The sequence below is a fragment of the Camellia sinensis genome, chromosome 11 (genome assembly GCF_055761805.1).
Source record: "Camellia sinensis isolate YWXY chromosome 11, ASM5576180v1, whole genome shotgun sequence".
NCBI classification, from domain to species: Eukaryota; Viridiplantae; Streptophyta; class Magnoliopsida; order Ericales; family Theaceae; genus Camellia; species Camellia sinensis.
In genome coordinates, this window is record NC_138971.1 from 19,647,053 (window position 1) to 19,668,514 (window position 21,462).

Here is a 21,462-nt window from a genome sequence, read left to right on the forward strand (position 1 = left end):
CCTTAATCTCTCTTATCCTCTATCAGAATAATTGGACAGTGATCTGAGATGGATCTAGGTAGACCCTAGAGTTTGAATCTAAACCATCCCAACCATTCTGGGCTAACAAGAAATCTGTCTAATTTGCTCCATCTCTCACCTTTCACTAAATTGCACCAAGTATATTTCTTTCCCAACATAGGGATATCAATCAAGGCCAGGCTACTAATGAAGTTACCAAAGTCTACCATTTCCCTATCCCTTCAAACACAACCTTTCCTTTCCTCTATTGATTTTATTTCATTAAAGTCCCCTCTACACACCAAGGTTTGGGGAAGACAGCCTTAATATTAGTCAAAAGTGCCCATAGTTGCCTCCTATCAATCACATCATTGGGTGAATAAACATTCACAATAACACACTCCAGACTATTAAATAAAATACCTGTTAATAGGATGAAGTTCCTGTTACAGCAACAGTCAGCTAAGGAGAAAATTCCAGGCTTCCAAACACATAGCAGACCTTCAGCACTCCCAACAACATCCACATTCATGTAGTCAACTAGATCATGAGGCCAAATAGATTTCACAAACTGCTCGGATACATTTGCCTCATGTCTTTAATATAAGAAAATCTGGAGATAGACAATGGCTTGGTAAATATATTTGCCAACAGATCAATGGTGGGAATATAGTGCAAAACAAGCTTTTTAGCAAGCACTTGATCTCGAACATAATGGCAATCTACTTCAATATGCTTAGATATGGAATGGAAAACTGGATCAAAAGCTAAAGCTATTGCAGACACATTGTCACACCAGAGAAAAGGGACTGTGAGAGAAACAATACAAAAATCTTGAAGCAGTATGCCAATCCAAGCAAACTCTACAGCAGTATGAGGTAAAGATCTATACTACCTCAATGGACGATCTAGACACGGCGACCTACTTTTTAGCTGACCAAGAAATAAGATTAAATCCTAAAAAGGCACAGTAGCCTGATGTGGATTTTTTGTCAACTGAATCTCCAGCCCAATTAGAATCTGAATAAACTTAAAGATCAAATAAGCTAGGTGTAAAGTAAGACCATGAGTGATAGTGCCCTTAACAAATCTTAGTAATCTCTTGATGCCAGCAAAATGACCAATAGTGCGGTTATGCATATGTTGATAGAGTTGGTTAACTGTATAAGGTAGGTCAGGCCTTGTGATTGTCAAATATTGTAATGCACCAACTACACTTCAATAGAAGGGTGGATTGTCAAAGTGCACATTGGAATTAGAAGGCAGATCAAGTTTAATAGAAATAGGAGAAGAGCAAGATCTGCAATCTAACATGCCAGCTTTATTAAGAATTTCTTAAGCATACTTCTTCTAGGAAAGAATATAAGTAGAACCAGAGGCTTCAACTGAAATACCAAGGAAATAGGATATATTGCCTAGCTCTTTCATGGAAAATGCTTAATGCATTTAAGTAACAAGAGCTTGAATATGAGTGACATCATTACCAATAACCAAGATGTCATCAACATAAACTAGTAAAGCAATAAAAATAGAACCAGACCTTTGAATGAAGAGGGAAGAATCACATTTTCTATTCTTGAAGCCCTGGGAAAGAAAAAAAAGGATGAAAAGGTGGAATACCAAGCTCTTGGTGCTTGTTTAATGCCATACAAAGCCTTGTGAAGTTTACAAACATAATCTGGTTGAGAAGAATGTTCAAACCCAGGTTGTTGCAACATATAGACTTCTTTTTCTAGCTGTGATGACCCCAAAATGCATACCTTGATCATGGGAATTAAATTATGTGTTAGTTAATAATTATGGGACTTATTGGTGTGCATATCTGTCCAAATTGGGAAAAATATCTATTGAGGCTACGACTTTGAAACTGAAATTGACGGTGTAAATGGGTTCAGAAACTAAAATTGAATACATGGATATGCTAATTGGAATTTTTAGAGTCATTTGGAAAGTTTAATTAAAAATTGATTTTGTCTGATTCGTTAAGGTGTGTTTGGGTCTCATTATTGTATGAAGCCATCTAGATGTGGATATATATGTGATGTAAACTTCCTTATGAGCTCAAACTCATATTTTAGAGAGAAAATCTTAGAGATATACGCAAAGAGAGAAAACTAAGAGAGAAGTGAAGAAAGTGAAGAAAAAACTCAAATTTGGCTTGGATTTGTTAAGATTATGCAAGATCAAGTGTCTATGAAGACTCTAGGTAAGGATTTACCTCTCAAATCTTGAAGGCCATATGGTATAGAGTTGGATTTATGGTTATTGCATGTATTTTGCTAGAATATGTTAAGAAGAAGATGATTCCTTACATACATACATGAAAATGTTGGATTTTGAAGTTACATGTCACATGCATTCTAGAATTGAGTTATATTGAAGTTCAATCTCATAATTTGAAAGCTAAGGAAAGGAATTTAGACTAGATTCTTACATGCATGAAGTGCTTATACATAGAATTGTAGAAAAATTATGAAAGTCATGAGTTCATGGGAATTAAGAACTTCATTTGGAAAATCAAAAAGGAGTTTGATTTATTTGAGTTGAAAATTAAATTAAAGTTTATGTATATTTCCATGTTTTGAAAGTGTATTGAATGAGTTTTCTAACTTGAGAAGGAAACCTCCATGAATTTCAAAAATTGGAGCTCAAGATTATGATTTTGTTGTTTTAATTCAAAGGTTTGAACTCTTTTCATGGAATTTGAGTTTCAAGTTCAAGTATGATTTTGTTTGAAATTATAGATGGTAAATTCAACATGTTTTTATGAATTTTGAGCCTTGAAATATATGGTATTCCAATTCAATAATAGATTTTCGGACACAATCTAACCCAGAACCGCACGTGCAGTAAAGGGCTTCGCACGTACGGAAACCAAAACATAGCAAGCTTGCATACTGTTTTTCTTGCACGTGCAGCCTGGCCTTCCGCTCATGCGATTTTCAGGGCAGGTCTTGATTTCATTTTTGTTCTATTTTTTACCTTTCGGGCCTCGGTTTGCATGGTTTTAAAGTGTTTTGCATATGCATTTGCATTTTATGGACATGAAGGAAATTATAGAATGAATAAAAATAACCGAATGATCAAGTAAATGATGAACTGAATAAGTTAATAACTAACTGTATGAATCAAATGTGTATTGATAAGACATGTGTTGGGTTATGTGCATTGTAATTGTAGGTCGAGTCGGAGATCGCACAATCGTTACTGGAAGCCCACAGTGAGTAACAAGGTTGTAAAGCTATGTTCAAGTGTTAATTATTTTCTGATATTGCTAAGTTCTATTTCTGAAATGATGTTGTTTATAGAATGAATGATTGTCCTAATTTATGAACTGTATTCGTGGCATCCATAGCATACTGCTATTGTTTACTGTTACTGTTACAGAGATATCTGTCAGTTCCAATCTTTGGAACTGTTGTTACTGTATTGATGGCCATCAACTGACTGTTCGGTTTTTAAGACCTACTATACTGTTATGCTATTGGATGTACCACGTATGACTGCTACGATTCAGAATGACTGATATGTTATAAAATACTGCTTTGTGAATTTATTCACTACTGAATCTGGCTGTTTTAAATTGTTATAAGAACATCATTCATAAACTTCTTTACACATTTGTTATTCACTGGGCTTTAGCTCACTATTTATAATATGTATAGAGGTGGGCAATTCGAAGATCAAGCTTAGAAAAACCTTTTTGCCAGACTACTGTTTTGAAGCCTACTTGGTTTTGGTGCCTCCAGGTAGAGGCTAGGTCGTGATGACTGATAGCAAATGTATGTTTCGATATATGGATGTGTATATGTTTTGTACTAGATGTTATAAGATATGTATTGCTACATGGGTAAATTTACGTTTATATATGTAAATATTTGTTCATATAGATGCACAACTCATTGGATTATTGTTATTTTTGTATATTGTTTTCGCTAGCCCCAATTATTTTTGATTTGTACAGGAAGGCCTTTGGTAATTTCGGATTACTAGTCGGCCACCTCACCGACCCTTACGGGGCGGGGTTCAGGTCATGACACTAGCATTGCATAAATAAAAGCATTACATATATCCAATTGCTTGATAGGCCATTTGTGATGTAAGGCTAGGCATAAAAGAATTCGAATTGTAGGCAACTTAGCAACTAGACTAAATGTTTCCTGGAAATCAATTCATTCTTGTTAGAGATAGCCTTTGGCTACCAACCTGGCTTTATGCCTAGCAATAGTCCCATCAAAATTTCTCTTAACCTTGAACACCCATTTACAGCTTATGGCATTCTTCCTATGAGGAAGAGAAACAAGTGACCAAGTCTTTTGTTCTTACAAAGCTTGAAATTCTTTCAGTATGGCTTGTTTCCAGATGGGTGTAAGCAAAGCCTCCTTGTGAGTAGGAGGTTTAACATCATGATATGAGAGAGAGAGAGAGAGAGAGAGAGAGAGAGAGAGAGATTCTTAATAGTAGACAAAGAAGCTTTAAACCTAGTAACCATATGATGACAATTAGAGATAGAAGGAACAACAGGGATTGAGACTGAAGAAGCAAGAAGAGGTAATTGAATGAAAATATATCGAATATGAATACAAGGCTAAGAGTGGGGAGAAACAAGAGGAATAGAAGATTGAGATGGAAGAGAAACAAGAGGTAAGAAAGAAGAATTTTTGAGAGGAGGAGCAGACTATAGTGAAGAAGAAAATAAAGGAGAAGAGGAAGGTACTAAAGGTCTAGAAAGAGATGTAGAAGACTAGAAAAAAGACTGAATAAAAGGCAATTGAGAAGAAAAAGAAGATGAAGGAGAGGGATGGAAAGAAAAATGAAACACTTGTTCATTGAAAAGCACATGTCTAGAGAGGTAGACTGTACCAGTTTTGGGATCAAGACATCTATATCCTTTGGAAAAAGAATGATATCCTAAGAATACACACTCAATAGACTTAGGTTGCAATTTGGTAGAGATGTAAGGCTTAATCTAAAGAAAACATTGACAAACAAACACCTTAAGAATAGAAAAATCTAGGATTTGAATAAATAGGATTTCAAAAAGAGTTTTATGAGCCAATTTAGAAAAATGTAGCCTATTTACCAAGTAAGTAGCACAAGCAATGGCATCAAACCAGTAGTGAAAAAGAACAGAAGAATGATGTAGTAAAGCAATGGCAACTTTAGTGAGATGTCTAGATTTTTGTTCAGCCACACCATTTTGGGATGGTGTATAAGGATATGAATGTTGATGGAAAATTCCTTGAGATGAAGTGAAGGCCTTAATTTTATTATTAAAGAATTTTGTTCCATCATATGTTCTAAGAATTTTAAGTGATGTAGAAAACTGTTTCGCTGCATAAGCTTTGAATTCAAGAAATTTATCGTAAACTTTACTTTTGTAAGCCAATGGATATAACCAGGTATCTACTAAAGTCATCCACAAAAAGTACATAATATTTGCAACCAGAAATCGAGTCAAAGTGACCCCAAATATCACTGTAGATTAAGGCAAGAGGCTTATTGATAGTTGAATTAGACAATTGAAAAGGCAATCTATGACTTTTTGCAATACAGTAGTCAACACAAGCTTGATGATTTACAATAATACGTGACTTGAGATGTAAATGTGGCCTAAAATGCTGAAATTTCAAAGCACTAGGATGGCCTAGCCTATTATGCCATACAGTACTAGAAGTACAAGACGAATGACTATAATGCACTTGAGAAGAAAAACTGGTGTGAGCTACAGATGGAGCAGAAATAACAGATGCAGTATGATCAAAATGTGATGATGTGGATGGGAGAAAATGATATAAGCTATAAAGATTAGAGCCTTTGTGAAGAAGTTTCTTCGTAAGCTTGTCCTGAATCACAAATTGAGTGTCATCAAAATTGATAATGTGAAGTCCGTAGTGTGCTGAAAAGGTCATTTTTCTACTTTTTCTCTCTCTCATCTCTTAATCTTTTCACCATTTTTGGGTTTTTTCGACCTTAAAGCTTGGTTTCATCTAGTTATACCCATTTTCTACCCCTAGTCCTATGGATCAAAACGTAGAGGGTCGCAAGGGCTTCGATTTAATCTGAGTGGATTATGTTTTCATTGCCAGTGGATTTTCGGCTTGTCTCTTCTTTGCTCCAAGAGGTAGGGATTCTTGAGCTTCTTTTCAATACTTCACTATAGATAGACTTGTGGTAATTTTTATGGTATTGAAAAACATAGTTTATTGTCAGTTTTTGTTAAAAAGCATATGGATGGATTTGGGTTTAATTGGTGAGTTTGTGGGTTGTGTGTATAATTGGTTGTATGTTTAGGATATAAATTAGAAAGGTTTGGTATTTCGTTTATTAATTTGGAATATTAAAGACAAGTTTAATGTTAATAGAATTGAGGTGATGACTATGGTTGTTTATGAATAATTGGGGTTTTGGATTATTGTTGGCGGGCGTGGCCATTGTGGTGTTTGTTGGGATTTGGAGTAGTGAGGTTTTATTTTCAAAACAAAAAGGATCTAATTACTTTTTTTTTTATATAAAACATGAGAGTTGCAATGAACGAGAGTATGGAATTGCCTAAAAGTGTATTTATTATTCTAGATTATGTAATTGGCTAAAATATGAGGTAAAAAAAATTAGTATGTCTGGAATGACTTTTTAGTTTTTTACGAAAAGATGTGCAAAAAGTAGAGAAAAAAAATGAAATATTTGACTTTTTGGTATAGGTTATAGGTTTTTTGATTTTTTTATTAACTTTTTGGCTTTTAGGCTAAAAGTGTTGCATACCAAACGAGGCATAAGTCCTTAATCTTTGAGAGATATTCTTCCATTGTATCAGACTTCTTGGAAACACTATTTAATTTGTTCCTCAATTGATGAATATGTGATCGAGACAGGGTTATAAAACGCTTCTGAAGAGAGATCCAAACTTCAGAACAATTATGGAATTGAAGTACAGAAGAATAGATAAAAGGTGTACGAGTAGCAGTGATGCAACTTAGCAAGTGTGCATCAATCATGGTCCATTTTAGAAAATCTGGATTACAAACTGTAGTACATGTTGTATCTATGATTGTAGAAGAATGACATGGAATTAATTCATCAAAATAACAAAGAAGGTTTGTTGCTTGAAGAATATTCGTGAGCTGAGTCTTCCAAACTACGAAATTTGATCCATCATGCTTGACTATCAGAAAAGATGAAAGATTGGAGATCAACAGAGTTAAACTTGAAAAAGGAAAAAAGATAATAGTGATGCCATAGATCAGTTGCTCGTTAGAGCCTCAAAGCTTTGATACCATGTGGAAATATGCAATTAAATCATTTCATTTTCCATATCTGTCAAGTATTACATCTGTAATATTTATACACAAAGAGATAACATACTGATAACAAATTATCTAACAAACTTGTAAATTTCTAACTAACTCTGTGCTATGAACTAGTATGGTTTGTAGATCAGCTGATGTCACGACCCAAACTTGCCCTTATAGGTTTAGCGTCGTAACCGGCTAGTAATCCTAGGATTACCGAAAGCCTCTGACCTGAAAATCATATGAATAGAGGGCCTATGGAAGCAAATACAAACATATAACGTCCATAGAGCTGTTTAGACATACATGGGATAGAAATTTAAAACTCGAATCTATACATGTGACGTCAAAAGTTTCATAAGTCACGTTTCATCACACAAATATTAACAAAAAGGACTTAGCCAATGTACATGTGAACAAAAACAAAACAGAAACATCTTTAACATGATTTACAAAACTTGACTTCTAATGGGAACCTCCCCGGGAGACACAGTGGCTGGCTGACAAAACCAAAACTCTCCAAGCAGCAACTTAGGCCTGGTCACACGTCTGCTTACTTACATACATAATATAAATGGTAAGTGAATGCCCAGTAAATAATAACAAAGTAAAGGGATAAATGAATGATATCCCATAACAGATTCAAAAAGCGAAACAAAGCCATAATTCTTATTCTTGTCCAAAATCATATACATAAATTAAAATTCATGCTTAATCATACATGGTACATCCATTAGCGCTAACAGGTCAAATACAAAGCACTAAGGGTCATACTTGACCAGTTCCATAAAGGAAGCTCCGGTACTGGGAACAGATAACATACTTAAGCCACGGTATTGTCACCCCCGGGCGAAGGTCATGAGATCACGGTATTATTACCCCCGGGCAAGGGCCTTGTGCTAAGGATGCCACGAGTACATGTTAGAAATTAGACAATCATTCATTGTACGAAATATATCATTTCATAAAATAGATCTTATTTCATCATACAGAAAATAAATAAAGTTAAACATAGTTTTACTAAGTTATTACTCATAGAGGGCTCCACTTGCAGAACGGATAGAGTAGACAAATCAAATAGCTTATGATGCGTGACCTACACAAACATAACAGATACACATTGAAACACACACTTGGAAGGCACTAAACTTAATTCTTTTCGTTCTTAGTGTGTTTCTAAGTTTTATCCTCATTATTAGGTCTTAATTATGGCCTAGAAATGCCTAGGATGCAATGAGGATGCCAAAATGCACTTTGAAACACTTAGCAAAATTTGCTAAAAACAAGGCTTCGCTCAAGTGCAACTTCCTTCGCTCAAGCGGTTTGTAAACTTTACAAAAGTACTAGTTGCTTGATTTCTCCACTCGATGGTCGCTCAAGCGCGAGACTGAGGTCTTCGTTCGAGCACAACTCTTGTCGCTCAAGTGATTTGCAAAAATGGTAAACTCCTGGAAGCATGCATTTTACGCTCGAGCCAACTTTTGGTCGCTCAAGCGGAAGTGCAAAACAAAGGGTAGTCGCTCGAGCGCAGGTTCTGTCACTCAAGCGGAGGAACAGAATTCTAGAATTTTCAGATTTGCTCCCAAGCTCAAAACTCAAATTCAAAGCTGCAAATCAAGTTCTTTTGGGCCAAAAACTTAAGACATCACTTGGAAACTTGCAAAACATCATGAATTCAAAACCATTTAACAAAACCAAGGCCTAAAAACATGCTAATTGAGCAAAATCAAACTTAAAATGTTGAAAACAACATATGCATGTAATTTCTTGGCTTCAAAGCTTTCAAACCTTGTTCAAATGAGGTGTTTAGCGCAAAAACATGTCGAACTCTTAAAACAAATACAAGGAGAGTACATGCATGTGAGAATTCCTTGTAATCAAACTCAAAATGTGGTGAAATAAACACGCATACATGATATGATCTAAATTCTCTTAATTCTAGCTCAATTCTCATATCAATCCATCTCTTTCAATTGAATTCTTACATGAACTAACTCAATTACACAACTAGAAGTTTGATTTCTTACCTTAGATGCTTAATTGTGTTCTAAAGGTTCAATTACTTGAGTTTCCAAGTCCAAACCTTCAATTCTCTACAATTCTTCCACCATCCCTTGAGCTCAAACTCTCTCTAGGCTTCTTTCTCTCACTCTCACGTTTTTGCTCTTAAGGAAATGAAATGAGAGTGTAAAAATATATTTTAGAGCCCACTTATGCCTTATATAGGCTCAATTAAGAAGGCTTAATTGAACTTGGCTTAAACTATGCAAATGGGTATTATTTATTCTAATTAATTCGTTCAGAATCGAAATTCAATTAAACCTACCATAAAATTCTAAAAGTCCCAAATAACATTTATCCAAAGTCAATTTCGTGATTGGACGTTGATAAGACCTTCAATCCGCAGAACAAAACGGAAACACAAACAGATATTTCTACGGTAAACAGATAGAAACACAAATAATGTAACACACATGCAATTAATTTAGAATTTCGTCTTAATTACTTATTAGGTATCCTTAATCATGGATTAATAGTTAATCACAAGTCGGGGTTGTTACAGTATTCCCCTCCTTAAAGAGTTTGGTCCTCCAAACTCGAACTACCTTCGTTTTGGAATTATATCGGATCCAGAGGGAACAAGTTAGGGTATCTCTTCATCATATCCTCTTCCATCTCCATGTTGCATATGTCCCTCTGTGGTTTTGCCAATTCACTTGCACTAATGGAATTTCTTTGTTTCTTAGTCTTTTGATGCGGCAGTTCACAATTTGAATTGGTCTCTCGTCATATGTGTAGTCCTCTTTCAAAAACATATGTGTCGGCTCAATAACATGATTCGGATCCCGTAAATATTCCCAAAGCATTAAGACATGAAAAACATTATGCATATGTTCTATGACTGGCGGCAAAGCTACCCGATACGTTACTGAATTGATTATCTCTAAAATTTTATATGGCCTAACATATCTCAGTGCTAGCTTGCCCTTTACACCAAACCGAGTTTGCCCTTTCATTGGAGTCACTTTGATAAACATGTGATCCCTGACTTCATATTCCCTGTTTCTTCTTCGAACATCTGCATAACTTTTTTGGCGGCTTTGTGCAGTTTTTAATCTCTGTTGAATCAATTTCACATTTTTCGTCATTTCCTGCACAAGTTCCGGTCCCAACAATGGTCTATCACCTACCTCAGCCCAACAAATTGAAGAGCGGCATTTTCTACCATATAGAGCTTTATAAGGAACCATCCCGATATTCGAATGGTAGCTATTATTATACACAAACTCGGCCAATGGTAAGTAGGTCTCCCAATTGCCTTGAAACTCTAGGGCACACATTCTGAGCATATCCTCCAAAGTCTGTATCATTCTTTTTGATTGGTCGTCTGTCTGTAGGTGATATGCACTACTCAGTCTTAACTCAGTTTCCAAAGCTTGCTGTAGACTCTTTCAGAATCTTGAAGTGAACTTAGAATCTCGGTCAGACACAATAGATACTGGCATGTCGTATAATCTCACAATCTCATTCACATAGATGTTAGCCAATTTCCATTCCAGTATTAGAAATATTTGAAGTAATCCAGCGGGTCGTTAATGTTCAGCTTTCGCCTGTTGACCACGCAAACACTTAGCCACAAAATCAGCAATGCTCTTCTTCATTCTTGGCCACTAGAAATTTTGTTTCAGGTCATGGTATATCTTCGTATTTCCTAGATGCATAGAAAATTTAGAATTATGAGCTTCAGTCATGACACGTATCCTCAAGTTAAAACAATCTGGTACACAAAGTCTATTTTGAAATTTCAACACATTATTATCAAGCACAAATCGCGGCCTCGGTTTCAAGTTGATTTCATCCACAATGTTCTTCAATTATTCATCTTGCAACTGTTTCTCTCTAATTTTTTCCATGATTTCAGGCTAAGCAGAAATGGCAGCTAAGATCCCACCTTGTTCACGCAACACAATTCCAATCTCATTCTTCTTGAAGTCATGTAACAACTTTCTCTGATTGGTGAGTAGACATGATAAATTGTCAATCGATTTTGCTCTCAATACATCTGCAACGGTATTTTCCTTTCCTAGATGATACAAAATTTGCAAGTCATAGTGTTTTATCAATTCAAGCCATCGCATCTGTCTCATGTTTAACTTTTTCGTGTAAAGAAATATTTGAGGCTTTTGTGTTCAGTATAGACTTCACAAGTTGTACCATATAGATAATGACGCCAGATTTTCAAAGCAAAAACCACAGCGTCAAGTTCAAGGTCGTGGGTCGGATAGTTCTTTTCATGTGGTGAAGTTGTCGAGAAGCATAATCAATTACCCATCCATTTTGCATTAACACACACCCCAAACCATTGTACGAAACGCCACTGTAAATTTAAAACCCATCAGTTCCGTTGGGCAATGTCAGAATTGGTGCAGTTACCAATCTAGTTTTCAATTCTTGAAAGGCTGACTCCCGTTGATCATTCCAATTAAATGGTACATTTTTATGAGTCAACTGTGTTAAATGGCATGGAAAGTTTTGAAAAATCCTTCACAAACCTGTGAGAGTAACCTGCAAGCCCCAGAAAGCTTCGGATTTCTGACACATTGGTTGGCCTTGGCCAGTCTACAATGGCTTCAATTTTTTGCGGGTTTACCAATATACTATCCTGGTTGATCACATGTCCTAGAATTGCTACATTGTCAAGCCAAAATTCACATTTTGGAAATTTTTGCATACAATTTCTTTTCTCTCAGGATTTGTAGGGCAGTTCTCAAATGTTTTTCATGTTTTTCCCTACTTTTGGAGTAAATTAGGATATCATCAATAAATACAACGATAAATTCATCAAGAAATTGTTTGAACACCCTATTCATTAGGTCCATGAATGCTGCAGGTGCATTAGATACTCCAAATGACATTAGCAAAAATTCGTAATGCCTGTATCTAGTTCTGAACACAGTCTTCTCTATGTCTTCTGCCTTGACTTTCAATTGATGATACCCAAATCTAAGATCTATCTTAGAGAACACTTGTGCTCCTTGGAGTTGGTCAAATAGATCATCTATTCAGGGCAATGGGTATTTATTCTTAATGGTTACTTTGTTCAGTTCTCTGTAATTTATAAATAGTCTTAACGATCCATCATTCTTCTTTACAAATAGGACTGGAGCACCCTAAGGTGAAGTTCTTGGGCAAATGAATTTCTTGTCTAAGAGTTCTTGGAGTTAAACTTTTAATTCTTTCAATTCAGAAGTTGACATTCGGTATAGGGTTTTAGAAATAGGTTGTGTCCCGAATATTACATCAATGGTGAATTCAATTTCTCTATCAATTAAATCCCCAGGTAATTCATTCGAAAACACATCGGAAAACTCACAAGCAACAGGAATAATTTCCACAATAAGACTATCAGAAGTCTTAGTCAAAACACAACACATATAACCCCTACATCCCTTCCTAAGCAGTTTAATAGCTTTCATGACAGAAATCAAATATGGGGGAGGAACTATCCCATTCCCAGCAAACAAAAACTTAGGAAAACTAGGTGGACGAAACAAAACAAACTTAGTCACACGGTCAATAGTTGCACTGTACTTCGTCAACTAGTCCATGCCCAGTATGTAGTCAAAATAATCAATTCCCAATGGCAATAAATCAGCATACAATGTCACATCACCAATCACAGCTTCACATGTCGGATAAACATAAGCACATACCATAGAACCCCCAGATGGCATTGATACAAACAATAAATAATTCATGGGTTCCAAAGGTCTAGTTAATTTCTGAGAAAAAACATGCGACACAAAAGAGTGCGTAGAACCAGAATCTAGTAACACATAGGCACGTTGAGCACAAATAGAGATCATACCTGACACCACTGACTCAGTGTTCTGTACATCCCTAGGTACTAATGCAAACACTCGGCCTTGCCTCAGAGTTTCTTTCCCGGTATTGGTTTTCACATTTGTTCTTGGTGCAAGAGCGGATCCGACTGAACTTGCCGTAGAACGGTTAGCATCGTCGGATCTCATCGGACAATCTCTAATCAGGTGGCCAGTCTTGCCACACTGAAAACAAGCACCCGAGGTATGGTAACACGTGCCTTTATGTTTTCTCCCACATTCAGAACAAACTGGCATAGATCCACTACTTTGGCTTGAACTGCTGGAGGATCCTGTTTTTTCCTTCTTAGTTGTAGCAAATAACCGGCCCTTTCTAAACCCAAATCCAGATCGTTTACGTCACCACTCAGTTGTTGGAGCTTTCATCTGTTTCTTTGTGGCTAAGTTAGCTTCAGCCATTAGAGCCCTATCAAGCACATCAACATATTTAGGTAGTTTTAAGAAACCTACCCGATCAAACACATCAAGATCCAGTCCCCCCTTAAATTTTTGAGCCTTTTTATAGTCTGTATCCACCACATGAGGAGCAAAATGGGCTAATTCCATAAACTTGGCCTCATATTCGCCACTGACATACTGCTTGGTTTGAGTTCTTGGAACTCAGACACCTTCCTATCTCGGAAACACTGAGGGAAGTATTTTTCATAGAAGATTTCTTTGAATTGATCCCAAGTCAAAGTCGCACTTTTTTCATGGACAAGCATCCACCAACACCGGGCTTTGTCCTTTAAAGTGTAAGTGGCCAACAAAACTTTCTGAGTTTCGGTACATGGAAAGACTTCACACAACTTCTTAGTTTCCAGCATCCACGTTTCCGCCTTTAAAGGTTCAATTCCACCCAAGAAAGTTCGTGGCTTCATCTTGTTGAATTTCTGAGTCAAACTGATGATGTCAGTGTTCACCAGTTCTGCTTGGACTAGGGGTAGCGGAGGAGGCAAAGGTTGCTATCTTTGTCGTTGCATTATTGCTTCTGTCAAAGCCGCAAGAATTCTTTCCATTCGGTTCGTACGAGTCTCAGAAAATTCAGTTGCATCATTACTTCTTGTATTCTCTATTTGTTATAGGTAAAAAAGGTACCAATAAACATAGGCAAAATATTCTCGTTCTCTGTGTTCAAGTCCAATTCAATTCAGTTTATATTGATTCAAATACGTTCACATCATGTCATTTTAGTTTGAGTACGTTCAAATAGTTCACACACACACACATATAGATGGAATGCCCCTAATTCTTGCTAGGACATCCTATAGCTCATATGGACTCGTGTGCATGGTATAACTCAAGCTCTGATACCACTTTGTCATAACCCAAACCCGCCCCTATAGGTTTAGCGTCGTAACCGGCCAGTAATCATGGGATTACCAAAGGCCTCTGACCCGAAAATAATATGAATAAAGGGGTTGCAAAAGCAAATACAAACATACAACGTCCATAGAGCTGTGTAGACATATATAGGACGAAAATTTAAAACTTGCATATATACATGTGACATCAAAAGTTTCATAAGTCACTTATCATCACACATATATTAACAAAAGGGACTTAGCCAATGTGCATATGAACAAAAACAAAACAAAAACATTTTTAACATGATTTACAAAACTTGACTTCTAGCGAGAACCTCCCCAGTAGGCACGGTGGCTGGCTGACAAAATCAAAACTCTCCAGGAAGCAACTTAGGCCTGGTCATGCGCCTACTCACCTACATACATAATATAAATGGTGAGCGAAAGTCCAGTGAATAATAACAGAGTAAAAGGTTAAATGAATGATGTCCCATAATAGATTCAGAAAGCATAACAGAGCCATAATTCTTATTCTTGTCCAAAATCATATACATAAATCAGAATTCACGCTTAATCATACATGATACACATATTAGCGCTAACAGATCAGATACAGAGCATTAAGGGTCATACTTGACCAGTTCCATAAAGGAACCTCCGGTACTGGAAATAGATAGCATGTTTCAGCAACGGTATTGTTACCCCCGGATAAGGGCCATGAGACCACGGTATTACTACCCTTGGGCAAAGGCCTTGTGCTCATAAACCACAGTATTGTTACCCCCGGGCTTGGCCTTGTGCTAAGGATGCCAAGAGTACATATTAGAAATTGGACAATCATTCATTATACAGAATATATCATTTCATATAGTAGATCTTATTTCATCATACAGAAAATAAATAAAGTTGAACATAGCTTTACTAAGTTATTACTCACAGAGGGGTCCACTTGCAGAACGGATAGAGCAGACAAATCAAATAGTTTATAGTGCGTGACCTACACAAACATAACAGATACACATTGAAATACACACTTCGAAGGTGCTAAACTTAATTCTTTTCGTTCTTAGTGTGTTTCTAAGTTTTATCCTCATTATTAGGTCTTAATTATGGCCTAGGAATGCTTAAGATGCAATGAGGATGCCAAAATGCACTTTGAAACACTTAGCAAAATTTGCAGAAAACAAGGCTTCGCTCGAGCGAAGGTTCAAAAATGTAAGTAGTCGCTTGCTGTAGACGTCCCCGAACGCCCCAGGAGGACGAGTCCCGTTCTGTTCGTTTTGCGGGTCTACTACAGTTCAGGACTCTCAATTTGTCACGGTTCTAAATCTGAACCAAAGAGTCCAAATCCGGCAAATTGTTTTGAGAAAACAGATTTTGAAAAAGAAGTGCCAAACATGGACTGCTTTGCCAGATACAGAGTCGCCACCTAAATATTTTGTTTTGGGAAATTTAGAAAACCCTGACTCAGTGCCAAAGGCCACGTGTCCGTCATCACCAAAGTTGCCTCAGCTCGGGAGCTTGGGTATGATCGGGGAAGGTCAGCTATGAGCACCCCCTCTCGCCCGATCCTAAGATCGGCCTCTACTAACCGTGATATCCGTTTTTGAAAACGTTATGTGTTCTTATTCCGGTTATTAGCCTAGAATTACTATGTTATGCGCACAGTAAACAAGTATAGACCAAATCACCTAAATTGGAACAAAACATTTCATGCTTGTTTTGAAAATGGTTTGCTACTCGCAAGTAGGCTGAAATGCAGGTTTTGCCACCCTCAAGTGGGCTTTAGAAAAGATGGTTTTGCCACTATCTAGTGGGCTTAAAACTCACAGTTTCAATGTATTATCCCAATTTAGTTAATTCAACCTCCACCCACAGGCACTCAAGCAGTTATATCACATAAGCATCTAGCCTCATGGTAATCATACTATTATGGCAACACTCACACGCATGCGGTATGCTAAAGCATAAATGCTTACCTAGTACTCCGTGCCAAAACAAGAACATGTTACCAATCATGCATGATCCAAGTCCATGTTTAAATTCCTAATGCAACGCATACGGAATGTCACTAGAGTAGGCTCGGCTAGTCTATAAATGACATGTGAAAATGCACAAGTAACATGTATTCAAGTTAGATTTGAAATACTTATACAGTTAGTATGATGCGCCGAGCTTGGTGCATGCAATATTGATGAATGATGCACGCATGCATAGCATAAGGTATGCTAAAGTAAACATGTCCTAATACTAACCATCAAAAGCAGGTAAGTAAAAAGGAGAAAGAAGTGGGGGTTAAAAGACATGCACACACGCACCCACACTTATTACAAATCCACCCTCGCTCGGAGGGACCAAAAGAATAATACAAATTAATTATTACAGACCAATTAATTAATTAACAAATTAACTAATCTAATAAAAGCAGTAAATGACCTCAGGAAGAGGGCCCAATGCAATGCGCCCTCGGCTCCGCTCCGAAAGTCACTGCCATGCACAAGTTTGCCTCTGCTTTGACTGTTCTGCTTCTTTGAAAATTGTACAACTCCCAAGGTTGCTTCTCTGAGTGTTGTGGTACACTACTGGCTGAGTGAGATCATCACCGGCCATTTAGAATGGTCATCGGCTAAACATTATGCTCTCGGCCAAACCTGTTTTGCCGGTCGGCACCCAACACTGCCGGCCGGCCAATTCTTCCTGCTGAAACCTGTTTGACAGTAGCAGAGGGCAGACAAGGCATGGCAATGTATTTCAAGCAAATGTATGCACCAACCACACTCCCTATCATGTTTATGACTCAAAGGAGGATGGGCCTCGATTCTCGGGCCACCAATCACGCATTTCCATGCATGATGGCCCAAGGGACCAAGTATGCATTTTGATTTCAAATGCAATGCACACACACAAACCAAGGGATGCATTCTAGATGGCGTGCAACCTAGGCATGCAAACTAGTATGCTATATGAACATGGGGGAAGCATGCAACAAAATGCAATAGAGCTAAGCATGTGTCAACAATGCAAGTAATGAGCATGCAAACATTATGCAACCAAAGCATGCAAGCATGTAGCAATGTGACCACATTTGAACGACATGCGAAAGGTGGACTTAGACTAATATGGACAAGCCTCGGCCATGTCTAAATAGGAAGCCAAAATGCTATGGAATGGAGGCAAATACACACACAAACAATGCATGTAAAAGTGGCCCAACGCTTAAGCATTAAAGAACATCTTTTAAGCACACTTAAAAGACGATAATCATGGACAAATGGCATGCACATCTAACTCTGAAAATCATGTTAAGATGATACCAAATCCAACTTAACCAAGACGAACATAGCGTACAATTGGTCCAAGTACTTGAGGCTAGTCAAGGAGACTTAAACCATGGCTAAGCCAACCAAGCCTCACAAGGCCAAGAGGGCTTAAAACAGGTTCAAGGTAGGCCTAGACCATGCAAAGGGAACACCTAGATGGCATCTAAGTGGCTTAAACATGGAAGCATGCAAAAGAGGCCAAACATGGAGCATACAACACAAGCTTTTAAGGCATCAAAGAGGCATCAAAGGCATGCATGCAAGCATGTTATACGAACTGAAATAGCATGGTAAGTGGTTCCAAACCACTGAAAATGATGCAAGCAATGCGCACTACACACTCACACACTTGAGGCTAACAATCCAAGATGCAAAGGGACTATGCAATGCATGTCTTGGTCGACCAAAACAGCCAAGGACAGACCTTAAGCATGGCAAGACAAACATAAAAGCTTCACAAAGCTAGGCCTAAACATGCTTGAATAAGGGCTCAAAGCATAGGACATGTTAAGGCTAAAACAAGGCATTACAAGGCATGTTTGCTAAGCAAGCATGGTGTACCAAAACCAACATACAACAATGCTATATTATGACATAATAAGCATGAAAATCAGTCAAGGCATGGTCAATACACACTCAAACTATATGCTCCCTAAAGAGGCTAAAAATGGCCCTTTTCAAGGACAACAAGGAGAGGGGGTGGCCCTCTCCTTCCTAGGACCTCAAGGCACCATCCTCATCACTGAAATCCCTCAAGATTTTAGTGGTGAGGAAGCCCAAACACAATGGTCCCGGAGCTCAACCGAAATGGCACAAAACAAAGGCCAAACAAGCCTTAAGAGGGGTCAAACAATCCCAAAGCTTAAAACACCCTTAACAAACTATTTAGAGCACTCAAAAACAAGACTTTTCTATGTTATATGTTAAGCTCAAAAACAGTTGCAAATATGGAAAAACAAGCTATGAAAACAAGGCTTAAAAGAGGTAAAAGCTCACCCTTGAAGTACAGCAGCAAATCAGCAACTTTTGGACAAAGAAAAGGCTTCAAATCACCCCAAAAATCACCTTCAAGGACCTCAGCTCAATAAAGGGAGTAGAGAACTAGGTGTTTGTATGCAAAAGTGCAAAGAAAATGCACTTTTGAGCACAAACAAGCCCTAAACCTTAGAGAGAGAGGCAGAAAAATGTAGAGAGAGAGAGATTTTTTTTTGCTCCAAGTTCTATCTCTCTTCCTCCTCTTCTTTCTTCAAGTGAGAGAGCTTGATTGATATAGATATGTATCAATCTGCAGCTCCTCAGAACAGCCACGTCCAGGCATGGGCTGGGGTATGGCCTAGAATGACAGCTGCCAGCTGTCTATAGAAATATCTGTTGAAAACCACATTTGGCCGGCCGGCCATCAAAGTGGCCGGCCGGCAGTCAAATTGGCCGGCCGGCCATCACATTTGGCCGATGGAAACAAAACACAGCTGGTGGACTCAAGCCATGGCCGGTGGAGTGTGGAGATGTCCCAAAAGCCATTCCCTGCCCTCCAAAGCAAAAACACAAGTGTTTGGTGCAAAACCAGACACAAAACGGTTGAGTCGAGAGATACTGAGGCAAGGCACGTAGCCGAGGCCTCCGGGAACTCAAGACGAACACAAGCATGGATGATCACCGAGTGTTCAAGCGGCGACGTCCAAGCCTTGAGGACAGTCAAAAATGGGGTGTCTACACTTGCGTGCAAGTTTCTTTGCTCAAGCGGTTTGTAAACTCTACAAAAGTACTGGTTGCTTGATTTCTTCGCTCCACGGTCGCTCGAGCCCAACTCTTGTCACTCAAGCAGTCTGTAAAAATGGTAAACTTCTAGGAGTAGGCATTTTACGCTCGAGCTAGCTTTTGGTCGCTTGAACGGAAGTGCAAAAGAAAGGGTGGTCGCTTGAGCCCAGGTGTGGTCGCTCGAGCGGTGAAGCAGAATTTTGAAATTTTCAAATTTGCTTCCAAGCTCAAAACTGAAATTCAAAGCTGCAAATCAAGTTCTTTTGGGCCAAAAACTTAAGACACCACTTTGAAAGTTGCAAAACATCATGAATTCAAAACCATTTAACAAAACCAAGGCCCAAAAACATGTCAATTGAGCAAAATCAAACTTAAAATGTTGAAAACAACACATGCATGTAATTTCTTGGCTTCAAAGCTTTCAAACCTTGTTCAAATGAGGTGTTTAGCACAAAAACATGTTGAACTCTTAAAACAAAGAGAATGGGAGTACATGCATGTGAGAATTCTTTTCAATCAAGCTCAAAATGTGGCGAAATAAACATGCATGCATGATATGATCTAAATTCTCTTAATTCTAGCTCAATTATCATATCAATCCATCTCTTTCAGTTGAATTCTTACATGAACTAACTCAATTACACAACTAGGAGTTTGATTTCTTACCTTAGATGCTTAATTGTGTTCTAGAGGTTCAATTGCTTGAGTTTCCAAGTCCAAACCTTCAATTCTCTACAATTCTTCCACCATCCTTGAGCTCAAACTCTTTCTAGGCTTCTCTCTCTTACTCCCACGCTTTTTCTCTCAAGGAAATGAAATGTGAGTGTAAAAATGTATTCTAGAGCCCATTTATGCCTTATATAGGCTCAATTAAGAAGGCTTAATTAAATTTGGCTTAAACTATGCAAATGGGTATTATTTATTCTAATTAATTCATTCCGAATTGAATTTCAATTAAACCTACCATAAAATTCTAAAAATCCCAAATAACATATAGCCAAAGTCAATTTCGTGATCGGACGCCGATAAGGCCTTCAATCCGCAAAACGAAACGAAAACACAAACAAATATTTCTACGGTAAATAGATAAAAACACAAATAATGCAACACACATGAAATGAATTCAGAATTTCGTCTTGATTACTTTCTTGGCATCTGTAATCGTGGATTAATAGTTAATCATAAGTCGGGGTTGTTACAGCTGAGCTGGGCTTGAGCTGCATTTTAGGCTGTAACCTGAGCTGATCTAAGCTTTGGTCTGTAACACATACTGATCAAATTCCAACAAACCTCAACAATTGAGATTTTTTATATTTTATTTAGGGAAAACTTTATTTTACCACCTATAATTTGGGCCATGTACGATTTACCTTCTTAACCTTTGAAAATGACCACATAATTCTTTTGTGGTTTATGGACTAAAGTGCATTGTCAAGCCATTTAACGATTTAATAAAAAAGACTAAAATACCCTTGTATTTTCGAAATTTGTTTGGAAGGTAAAGTGCACTTTAACCCCATGTGTTTTATTTCATGTCTGATTTACCCCTTTGAACTTTGAAAATGAGCATATAACTCCCTTATATCTGTCACATTTTCACATTTACTGTTAAGTTGGACGTTAACAATTTAATAAAAAGACTAGAATATCCCTATATTTTCGTCATTTGTTTGGAAGCGAAGTACACTTTTATTCCTTGTGCTTTATTCTATGTGCTATTTACCTCTTTGAACTTTGAAAATGAGTATATAATCACCTTATATCTGTTACATTTCCATACTTATTGTTAAGTTAGGCAGAATTTTTAACGGCGTACTTCAATTCACAAATAACATAGGGGTTATGTGGTCATTTCCAAAGTAAAATTTGTCCTTTTATTCATTATCCGAAATCTAGTGTACACTAC